The sequence below is a fragment of the Acanthisitta chloris genome, unplaced genomic scaffold (assembly GCF_000695815.1).
Source record: "Acanthisitta chloris isolate BGI_N310 unplaced genomic scaffold, ASM69581v1 scaffold1867, whole genome shotgun sequence".
NCBI classification, from domain to species: Eukaryota; Metazoa; Chordata; class Aves; order Passeriformes; family Acanthisittidae; genus Acanthisitta; species Acanthisitta chloris.
Window position 1 is genome coordinate 47,201 of NW_008682016.1, and position 8,760 is coordinate 55,960.

At 46.7% G+C, this 8,760-nt stretch overlaps 2 non-coding genes across 2 annotated transcripts; both read left to right on the forward strand.

Annotated features, from left to right (window-relative positions):
• The first annotated feature begins 4,455 nt into the window (after window positions 1-4,455).
• TRNAF-GAA lies at window positions 4,456-4,528 on the forward strand. The gene has a single exon. It is a non-coding gene; the product is annotated as a tRNA-Phe (tRNA).
• A 564-nt stretch (window positions 4,529-5,092) lies between these two features.
• TRNAS-GGA lies at window positions 5,093-5,165 on the forward strand. Its single transcript has one exon. It is a non-coding gene; the product is annotated as a tRNA-Ser (tRNA).
• The last annotated feature ends 3,595 nt before the right edge of the window (window positions 5,166-8,760 follow it).

The window sequence follows — 8,760 nt, forward strand, 5'->3', positions numbered from 1 at the left end:
GAACCCTTTTCAGACAGAGAAGTTCCATGTTCTTAATGAGATCATTTTCAGAGACGTCTGGGCAAAGAGAAAGAAGAGGAAATAGAGACAGGAAAATAGGGATAATCACTAAAAATGCTTTTCCAGTAAAGCAGAAGCTCACTTGGGGTAAGGAGACAGAGAGATTACAACTTAAAAGAGGAATATGTGCTTGATTTGACACATTGCAACCAAGGCAGTGTGTGAAAAGCAATAACATCTGGACCCTGTAGCTGTATGTCACTGTCTTGGTGCAGATATTTGGATGAAGAGTGGGGAGATAGGACAAACTCCCATCAGTGGCATAGTTTGGTGCCAGGAGGTCTTCAGCAGAAACTGAGATTGGTGATGTGCTGAGTTGGGTGGAAAAGGTCATCTCTGCACCTCCACCTGGGGGATGCATTGGCTCCCAGCAGAAAAGAGCACACTCAGCCAGGGGTGGTGAACCCACCCTGGCCCCCAAAGGCAGCTGCATCCCTCTGGGCAGGTACAGGCACAGCAGCTGCTGGGATAAGCATCAATTGTAGCTTTCCTAGAATCACAGAACAGCTTGGGTTGGAAAAGACCTTCAAGATTGTCTTGTTTCAGTCCCCTGCCATGGGCAGACACCTTCCACTAGACCAAGTTGCTCCAAGCCCCATCCAACCTGGCCTGGAACACTCCCAGGGATGGGGCATCCACATTCTCTGGGCAACTTGTGCCAGTGCCTCATCACTCTCACATGGAAGATTTTTTTCCTAATATCTAATCTAAACCTTCTCTCTTTCAGTTTGAAGCCATTCCCCTTGTCCTGTCACTCCAGGCCCTTGTAAAAAGTCTCTCTCCATCTTTCTTATAGGCTCCTTCAGGTTCTGGAATGCTGCAATTAGGTGACCTCAGTCTTCTCTTCTCCAGGCTGAAGAATCCTAATTCTCTCAGCCTTTCCTCGTAGCAGAGGTTCTCCATCCCTCTAATCATCTTGGTGGCCTCCTCTGGACTTGCTCCAACAGGTCCATGTCCTTCCTGTGCTGAGGACCCCAGAGCTGAATGCTGCACTCCATATGGGTCTCACCAGAGAGGAGTTGAAGGCAGAATCCCCTCATTCCCCTGCTGCCCACACTGCTGGAAATACAGCCCAGAACACAATTGGCTTTCTGGGCTGCATGGAGGTAATTCCATAACCTTCAAAAGCTTCTGGCTGGTGGCAGATGGATATTTTAAAAAGCAGAGGCAGATCAGCCTGGAGTGATAGGAAAACTAGAAGAATAGGAGGAGGGAAAGCAGGGACAGAGGGATCTCCTGTCATCTGTTTGTCATGGCCAAAGCTTCAAACACCTCTGTGGGAGTGGTGATGATACAGTTGGCTGATGGCATGAAATGACACCTTCAGCACCTCTGCCCAAGCTGCTAACATGGTTTAACAGGCTGACACTTTCCTGATGCCTCAAGAAGTCAGGGCATGGTTACAAGGAGGTGCCAGGGAAGATGCAGAGAAGAACATCCAGCTCAAACCCAGTCTGCAACATCTCCCATGAGTTATGCCTATACAAGAGAAAAGAATGCAGTGTTATATCACTTGATACTTTCCCAGTCTCCAAAGATTTGTGGCTCAGGCACTACCAAAATAGGTAGTTCCATATTTGCATGTCCTTCATGGAGGTTTTTCTTCCATAAATCTTCCCAGTCATCTTTTGAATGGATACACACTTTATGGACTTATAATACCCAATGGTAGGGAGCTGCACAGGTAACACTGTGTGAAAAAAAAAATCCTTCTTTTTGTTTGTTTCAAGCTTGGCACTTGCTCATTTCCACTGACAACCCTTAGTTCCTGCATCAGAAGAGTCAGTAAACAATCAACCCCTAATGATTCCTGTCTAGATCCTATAATATATTTCCTTACTCTAGATCCTATAATATCCTTCCCTTTACTCTCTCTTTTTCCTGACTGGATAAACATAGTTTACACAGCAATTCCCTGGGCAGAAGTGACTTTATTAGTCCTTTCCACTGGTTATCTGGATTTTCACATCTGTCCTGGGGTGAGGACAACAAAAACAAACCAGAGATGTGAATGTGAAGATGTGAATGAAACAGGAATTTTTGCAGAGGGAATGGAGATACAAGAGAGGACAGCAGGGAACTTGGAGTATGGGGAGCCCACACTTGACAGATCCTCAGGTGTAAAGGACACACAATTGACTTGAGGAAACCACCAGAAGAAAATCAAAGATGAAATACAAGGTCACCTATTAGAAAGGTTTTGGCATAGGGGAGAAAATTTGGGGCAGAGATAGAAACAACATGTGTTGTTGACACCTCATCCCTGGAAGTGTTTCAGGCCAACTTGGATGGGGCTTGGAGCAACCTGGGCTAGTGGAAGGTGTCCCTGCCCATGACAGTTAGTTGGAATCAGATGATTTTTAAGGTATCTTCCAACTCAAAGCATTCCATGAGTCTATGTAAACCTGTTTGGATGGTTGCTACCACTACAGGGAAATAAATGTTACAGGGACAAGGAATTTTTCCAGGAGAAGACCTCGGTGTCTGTCTGTCTCTCTGCCATATCAGTGAACAGGCTGTCAGAGCAGTTTTCCCAAATCCCTGCATTTTCCCAGTGCAGTACTGAGCTGGATGTGTGTGTTTGGTATGGAGATATGTTCACAGCTCTGGCTCAAAGCAGCAGCATCTGCTCAAAGCTGCAGTTTTGACCTGCCCACAGGGCACCCAGAACAGATATCCCAACTCCACTTCTCCTTCCACTTCATAGCAGAGCTGCCTACAGAGTTCCTGCCCTTAGGTCTGAAAGGAGCCAGAAAAACAGGTTTCATTTCTTCCTCTTCAATAAGGAAACGTCTAAGCTTCCAAGTTCTTCCATATGATATGTTAAACTGGCAGCACAAGTCTGACTTATGATGACTTTGCTCATGGACTTCCAGTTCTACTGTTTCACCAGCTGAACAAGCCAACTTCCCACCAAGTCAGCTCCTCAGGTTTCTAATTTAACCGCAATGTAGCACTTCCTTCAAGGCTTGTGCTTTATCAGATCATTCACTTCAGCATTTCCACCAACTCTGCAAGCATTTGCAAAGCTTCAGTGGGAATTTTGTACCCAGCTGAAGCTTGAATATTTCCAGCAAGGCAGAGTGGGCTGGCAAATACCACAGTTTCCATGTTGGGATCATTTCTTCCTGTCTGAGGAAAGCGGGTGAGAAACAGAACTGCTTTGGGTTCTGTAGCCACTTTCCTTGACAAGGAGAAAGCTGGGGAAGCAAAATGGGACATTTGGAAGGGCAGAACTAAGCTACAAGTGAGCCAGGAATTCACACAGCCAACATGGAAGATGTCCCTTTCCTAGAGAGAACCTGCAGATGGGTCCGTGCCACCCACTCACTTAGAGCCCATGGGGCATGGCTGATGTGAGATCTATGGAGTGACAGCTTAGTCCAGGCCCTGAGAAAGCTCTGGGTCCCCAACATAAATAGGGCATGGACCTGTTGGAGTGAGCCCAGAGGAGGCCACAGAGATGATTAGAGGGCTGAAGCACCTCTGCTATGGAGGCAGGCTCAGAGAGTAGGGGTTGTTCAGCCTGGAGAAGAGAAGGCTCCAGGGTGAAATCAGAGCACCTTGCAGTGCCTAAAGGGGCTCCAAGAGAGCTGCAGAGGGACTTGGGACAAGGGATGGAGGGACAGGACACAGAGATTGGCCAAAGGACATGTTAGATGGGATACTGGGAAGGAATTCTTCCCTGTGAGTGTGGTGAGACACAGGCACAGGTTGCCCAGAAAAGCTGTGGCTGCTCCATCCCTGGAAGTGTTCCAGGCCAGGTTGGATGGGGCTTGGAGCAAACTGGGCTAGTGGAAGGTGTCCCTGCCCATGGCAGGGGGTTGGAACTGGTGTTCGTTATGGTCCCTTCCAACCCAAACCATTCTATGGTTCTATGAAAACCTGCTTGCACAGTGCTACCACTGCAGATGTGCCTGTAAGAATTATTCCTGTCTTGTGTATTTCTCCACCACAGTCATTGTCATTCAAAGATCATTGATAATTGTTGATTTTTTTGTTCTCTGATAGCTGATGTTTGGGCCAGGTGTGTAAACATAGGTTTAAGCATCCAGAGAGAGATCTTGAATGACAAGGTGGAGATGTTCCTTCCAACTCCTTGAATATGACACAACAGGGATGAACTGCAGCCACACTTATGTCATGTCCTGTGGATGCTCCTATGGAGCATCTCCCTGTGCCATTTTCAGAGATAGAGAACTGGACTAGAAGGACCATCTGACCTAGGTGGGCACATTTTATGTTCCTAGATGCCTGGTGCATTTTAAGAAGGCTCTTTTCAGTGATCCCCAATGACAGGACAAGATCAAGTGTCCACTGAGCCCGTTTGAGCAGGAAAAGTCTGAAAGATCATTATGTCTCAACAGGTTTGGTGATAATTTGTCCCTCAGCAGAGCTGAAGTAGCTCAGCTGGGAGAGCGTTAGACTGAAGATCTAAAGGTCCCTGGTTCAATCCCGGGCTTCAGCATCCTTTTCCTGCACTTTTGTGTGCCCAGGGATGAGCTCTCCAGTACAAGAGACACAGGGACATGCAGGAGAGGCCAGCAAAGGGCCAGGAGTGATGATGGAGGGACTTGGAGCATCTCTCACATGAGAAAAGGATGAGACAGCTGAACAGGTTGCCCTGAAAATTTGTGGAGTTCCCATTCTTACACTTATTCACAAACCACCTGGATCTGATCCTGGACAAGTAGCTTTAGGTGGTTTTGGTTGAGCAGGGAGTTGGACCAGATGACCTCCATGAGATCCCTTCCAACCTCAGTCAGTCTGAGTCTATGAAACAGGGATATGGTTTTACAATTCAAAGGTGTCAGCAAAACTACTGATATAAGGTTTGTTTTTTGTTCCTTCGACTGCTTCTTCCCAGTCCTTAGTCATGGAGTTCCCTGTGAAAGGAAAGCAATTTTGAGTCACTGGTGATGGGGCCATTTTAGTCTGAGTCACAGCTGACCTTGAACCAAGTCTTCTCTCTGAAATTTGTGTTCTGATGTGTCTGCCTGTTGCTCATAGGCGAAGAGAACCCACTATCAGAGCTGAAGTAGCTCAGCTGGGAGAGCATTAGACTGGAGATCTAAAGGTCCCTGGTTCAATCCCACACTTCAGCAGTGTTTTAGGAGTTGAACTGGATGATCCAGCCCTGGAGGTGTTCAAGAAATGACTGGACATGGCACTTAGTGCTATGGTTTAGTTGTGATGGGTCAAAGGTTGGGCTTGATGATCTTGGAGGTCTTTTCCAACATATTAAGTGATTCTAACCTTGAGGGTCCCTTCCAGCTCAGTGTATTCTACAATTCCATGATCTCTGATGAGTCTTTTAGTGATTCAGGAAAGTCACCCTTTCCTGAACCTTTCCTACTCTTACACTGACCATTACAAAACTAAAGTGTTCAATGTGCAGACACCCCAAAGAGTTCTAAACTGAGTAACTTTTCTGTTTGCTTTTCTGTCTCTTTCTGAGTAACTTCTGATCCATGGAGACCTTCAGGCAAACAGCAGAGACAAGACATGAGCTACCAGTTATCCAAAAAGAGAATTGAGAAGCAGCAAATCTTTGACTATCAGTTTCTCAAGCTCAACCCCAATACACATCCAATCTCCTAGCAGGGCAGAGACTCTTCTTCCTCTCTTTCATTCTGGTGGTGCTATTTAATCTCTGGACATAACATTATCAGATCCTGCAGGGCTTCCAGGAAATTACTCCCCTGATCAGGATATGAATAATAACTTGTGTAAATCAAGGACATCATGGCCTGATGAAGAGATACCATGGGTCCTGCTGGACAAATGCCTCCATCAAGAGTCAACATCCAAATATAAAAACTCAAATATAACAGCTGCTCACTCAGTAGAGACCTTTTCAGCCCTGATGGCCTCAGGCAGGATCTTCTGGCTCAAGGATGCACCAGTAAGAAAATAACCCTTTATTCCTACTGTGTATGCCTGCAAACTAGGCATGACCTTCCTTCCCTAAACTGGATGAGAGTAGGTGAGACCTCCTTGCATGGCCCATGTGCAGGATTAAATTATATCAAATGTGGTATATGTTTATATCAAATTTGGTTTATGTCTTAGGCCTCATTTTGTTATGCAAACAGATCTCAGGCAGTGGTGTATGGACATCCCAGGTATTGCCCTCAGGTTTAAGAACAGTTACACACTGTGGCTGTGCCAAAGTGTTCTGACTTCATCAACCCACTGCAGCCCCAAGGGCAGGAGCAAATCTGAAACCAGAGACACTGACCATGTGTCAGACAGCAGTAGGATGGCACAGGCTCAGTGTTCAAGCAGTTCTGCTAGACAATATTTTGAGCTGATTTAACAGGTGCTGGAAATGGGAATAAGAACAGTGCTTGGGCTTGTGTGATGCTCAGTGTCTGCCCACTGTGTTTAAATGAGTCAACCTGTGTCCTCCCAGGCAAGTGCAGGGGATAGCAGGGGGCAGGAACCATTCCCAGAGGTGGTTTGGATATCATAGATCTATTTATGAAGAAAGGCTGAGAGGGCTGGGACTCTTCAGCCTGGAGAAGGGTCTGGGGAGACCTTAGGGCCACTTCCAATGCCTAAAGGGGCTCCAAGAGAGTCGGAGAGAGGCTTAGCACAAGGGCCTGGAAAGACAAGACAAGGGGGAATGGCTTCACATTGACAGAGAGCAGGTTTAGATTAGATATTAGGAAGAAATTCTTCCTTATGAGGGTTGTGAGGCACTGGCACAGGTTGCTCAGAGAAGCTTTAGCTGCCCCATCCCTGGAAGTGTTCATGGTGAAGCTGGACAAGGCTTGGAGCAACCTGGTCTAGTGTAAAGTAAAGTGTCCCATGGCAGGGTGTTGGAACTACATGATTTTCAATGTCCCTTCCAACCCAAACCATTGTTAGAAATCTATAATTCCAGTTGGAGCAGAGATTTTAACCCCATGACAGATGTGCCCTACCAGATGGTCTTAGTCCTATCAAACAGGACAGAGAAGTTGTATTTGCTTTTGGCACTGTAATAGTCCATGCAGGGGACCTGTTCTTACTCCTGACTGGGTATCTGCATGATTTTCAATGTCCCTTCCAACCCAAACCATTGTTAGAAATCTATAATTCCAGTTGGAGCAGAGATTTTAACCCCATGACAGATGTGCCCTACCAGATGGTCTTAGTCCTATCAAACAGGACAGAGAAGTTGTATTTGCTTTTGGCACTGTAATAGTCCATGCAGGGGACCTGTTCTTACTCCTGACTGGGTATCTGTGCATGGAGAGCACTGAAGGATGCACAGTCTGAGCTGGAACATTTGTCCCCATGGAGGTGACAGTGACATCTGGTCCTGCTCACCTCTAACCCAGCTGAAATCCATCATGAGAAAAACCTAAATGAAATTGCTTTGAAGCCTGATCCACAGCTGTGGGAAAGCAAAACGAAAGGCTCCCACTGCTGTTAGCAACCAGACCCTTATGTTCACACTACAGGACATCAAGCAACTCCCAGAGGACATGAGCAGTGATGAGAGCAGCTCCTTTGCCTCCTTCTCCTGACAACCTGCTCCCCTCCTGCCTGAAACAGCTTTGCCTCAAACCTCAGTGCCAAAAGTCTCCCAAGTTTCCCTGTGTTTGGCACAAGGAAGGGTTAAAGCTTGCCCCGTGCTGGCAGGGAGGAGGGAAGAGCAGGATGAATAAGGGTTGTGGGTGGGAGGAGCGGGGGTAGCTGCCCTGCCAGCACCTTCCCCCAGCCCACACACACTCAGCTCCCTCCTCTCACCCCCGCTCAGGCCCCTTCAGCTCCAGGGCCCCCACATGGATCAATCAGAGCATGTCAGATCCCAAATCCATCTTTTTTTTTTTTTTTTTTTTTTTTTCCTGTGCTGCTCCAGCCTGCAGCTCTCCCCCACAGACACAGCTCTGCCAGTGCCCTTCAGTTCTGATGTTCTGCTTTATTCTAGTGATTTCTGTCTCTTCATGCTTTCAGTCCCGATTTGCTGCTGTTGTCCTTCTCTCTTGTCCTTGGGACACCTCTCTCCACCTTTCCCACCCAGAGCAGTGGCATAGATAGATCCTCATACATCCACCCTGAGCACAGAGCAGCAGAGCTGTATCTCAGTGCTGATGAGCTGCAGGAGCCTGGATGGAAAGACCACACAGATCAATATGTGGGAAATCCTCAGCAGGAGCTTCAAACTCTTTCCTCCAGGAAAAAAAACACCACCAAAAACAAACAAACCAAAACTCACCAAAAGCAACCAACCAAAGAAAAAACAGACAAACAAAACCAAACACAAAAACCCTCCTAAAAATCAGGAAATTTGGATTTTGCTGCTTGTTTCTGTGATACTTTGCATCTCCACGGAGTACTTACGATGTTGCTTTCTCTTTCTTAGGCTCACAGAATGGTTGAGCTTAGAAGGGACCTTAAATATCATCTCATTCCAATCCCTTGCCATGGGTATGGATACTTTCCAGTACATCAGGTTGCTCAGACCTACTGCAATATATTAGGGTTGGACTCGATCTTTGAGGTCTCTTCCAACCTGGTTGATTCTATGATATGGGCTAATTGGACTGCAGGTTTGCTTTGTGCCTTAGAATCATAGGATTATAGAATCATCAAGGTTGGAAGAAACCTTCAAGATGATCAAGTCCAACCATTAACCTGCCACTCCTTGCTCTGCCACTGTCTAGCATGAGGAGAGGCAGTTCTGTTACTCATGCCCCAGTTTCACCC